The following is a 2,804-nucleotide window of genomic DNA, read 5'->3' as shown; positions in this document are numbered from 1 at the left end:
AAGAACCCGGATCCTAAAATGTAGGGAAGAATTGCTTTCAATGTCTCTCTCCAGGGTAGGGCTTATAGACCTTTATTATATGTCCTATTCTTTCTTCCTGATTAGCCAGAAGGAAGAGTGGGGGGGGTAAAGAGTTGGAGAGAATAACTCACCTGTATTTGACTCCATTTTCTTGACCAGACACATCCCTGTCAGAGATTCGATTATAGGTGGTTACCCACTATGTGATATCAAGCACCCTTCTTCTCCCCATTTCCATTAAATCATCTTTGGTAAGAAGCAGGATATGACAGGACAAAGGACATGTCAAAGGCCCTCTCTATTCTCCAAAACCCACTCACTGCCCAAAGACCTTCCCTACAATCTCTCTGCCTCTTCCAGACCATGTAAGGACTCACCAAAGAAGAAGAGGATCGAAAGTGCTGGGGACATGGTGATACCTCAGCAGGGTCTAAGACTGCATAGACTCTGATATAGAGAGAAAAGATGGGTCAGATCAGTTGGCTGGATGCAGGATGTGGTGAAAGGAAATGTTACTTCTACCCACCCAGGGCAAGGCCTCACACTTGACCATCTAAAATGTATGACTCGTGAATTTCCCTTCAAACATTCTTTAATTCACTGGCCACAGCAAATCTTTATTTAGCATCCACTTAGTTCAAGGCAAGTGAAGCAGGCAGGTGTCCTTTTACCAGGGTTGTGTGAGAGCCAACTCAAAGCAGCTTCTTCTTTTTTAAATATTATTTTATTTTTTCCAATTACATGTAAAGATAGTTTTCAAAATTCATATTTGTAAGATTTTGAGTTCTACATTTTTCTCCCTCCTTCCCTTTCCCTCCTCCCTCCTGAAGTCAGCAAGCAATCTAAGTTATACATTACAATCATTTAAAAAATATTTTCGTGTTAGTCGTGTTGTGAGAGAAAAATCACCATAAAAAGGAGAAAAACACAAGAAAGAAGAAACAATAGCAACAAAAAACCCCAATAGTGAAAATACTATGCTTTGATTGGCATTCAGACTCCATAGTTTTTAATTTTTAATTTTTTTTATTTTTAGGAGCAGTTAGCAAGTTGAATTTGGTGAAAACAGAGAGCAGGTAGGCCAAAGAGTGGTGGGGGTTAGAAGGAAGAATGTTGGTAACCACGACAATGTAGTTAGTTGCGTCAGGGGTGAGAGGATCATTTTCACACTGAGAAAGTTAGGGAATTCTTTGTGGAAAGGGGGCTTTTGGTCTCAGCCTTTCAGCACCATCTGGACTAGCTCTTCATAGTTGATACAACCATTGCTGTCCTCATGCCCTGCCACCAACACTTCCACTTCTTCCTCAGTCATCTTCTCACCCAGAGTGATGAGGACGTGCCATTCCCTTCCTTATCAAACACCCGAAGCCCCTCTATGTGGTCTTCATATGTGACCTGGTCCTTATTCTTTGCTGTGGTCTGGAGCAGAAAGTGTTCAAATTCCAACACCTTCACATTCATCTCATTACTCTTGGGATTCCCTAAGACCTTGAGCACCTCAGCATTGGTGGGGTTCTGGCCCAGGGCCTGCATCACATCCCCACACTGGCTGTATAAGATCTTTCCATCCCCTGTGTGGTCAGATAGCTGGAAGGCCTCCTTGAACTCAGCAGTCTGATCCTCTATGAAGTCACACATCTTGGCCATGCAGCTCTGTCTCTGCTGCTCAAGAGCATTTTCTGTCATGAGTCCTTTGGAATTGTCTTGGATCATTGTATTGCTGAGAAGAGTCAAGTCTGTCACAGTTGATCATCACACAATGTTGCTGTTACTATGTTCTCCTGGTTCTGCTCACTTCACTCAGCATCAGTCTACTTAAGTTCTTCCAGGTTTTTCTGAAATCTGCCTACTCATCATTTCTTATAGCACAATAGTATTCGATTACATTATTATACCACAAATTGTTTAGCCATTCCCCAGTTGATGGTCACCCCTCCATTTCCAATTCTTTGCCACCACAAAGGGAGCTGCTAGAAATATTTTTGTACATGTGAGTCCTTTATCCTTTTTTATGATCTCTTTGGGATCCAGACCTAGAAGAAGTATGGGTCAAAGAGTATGCACAGCCCCATAGACCTTTGGGCATGGTTATAAATTGCTTTCCAGAATGGCTGGATTATTTCACAACTCTACCAACAATTTATTAGTGTTCCATTTTTTCCACATCTCCTTTATTTTTATTTATTTATTTATTTATATATTATTTATATATATATATTTATTTTCTTTTGTTTTTTTTTATCATATTAGACAATCTGATAGGTGTGAAGTGGTACTTCACAGTTGTTTTAATTTGCATTTTTCTAAGCAAAAGTGATTTAGAGCATTTTCTTTTTCATATGACAAGAGAAAGTTTTGATTTCTTCATCTGAAAACTGCCTGTTCATATCCTTTGACCATTTCTCAATTGGGGAATGACATGTATTCTTATAAATTTGATTTAGTTCTCTTCATATTTTAGAAATGAGGCCTTTTACACTGACTATGAAAATTGTTTCCCAGCTTACGGCTTTTCTTCTAATCTTGGTTGCTTTAATTTTGTTTGTGTAAAACATTTTTAATTTAATGTAATCAAAATGACCCATTTTGCATTTCATATGTCCTCTTTCTCATTTTGTGTCATAAATTCTTCAATTGTCTATATGTCTGACAGGTAAACTATTCCTTTCTCTTCTAATTTGTCTATGATATCACCCTTTATGTCTAAATCATGTACTCATTTTGACTTTACTTTGGTAGACAGTGTTACATGTTTGTCTGTGCCTAGTTTCTTTTTTAATTTT

General features: G+C 38.7%; 1 pseudogene; it reads right to left on the bottom strand.

Annotated features, from left to right (window-relative positions):
* Positions 1-1,234: 1,234 nt before the first annotated feature.
* On the bottom strand, positions 1,235-1,659 carry LOC122751662 (annotated as a pseudogene).
* Between the last annotated feature and the right edge of the window lie 1,145 nt (positions 1,660-2,804).

Source organism: Dromiciops gliroides, chromosome 3, assembly GCF_019393635.1.
Source record: "Dromiciops gliroides isolate mDroGli1 chromosome 3, mDroGli1.pri, whole genome shotgun sequence".
In the NCBI taxonomy this organism is placed as follows: Eukaryota; Metazoa; Chordata; class Mammalia; order Microbiotheria; family Microbiotheriidae; genus Dromiciops; species Dromiciops gliroides.
The sequence above is the reverse complement of the archived record's forward strand: the minus strand, read 5'-3'. Positions and strand labels throughout refer to the sequence as shown.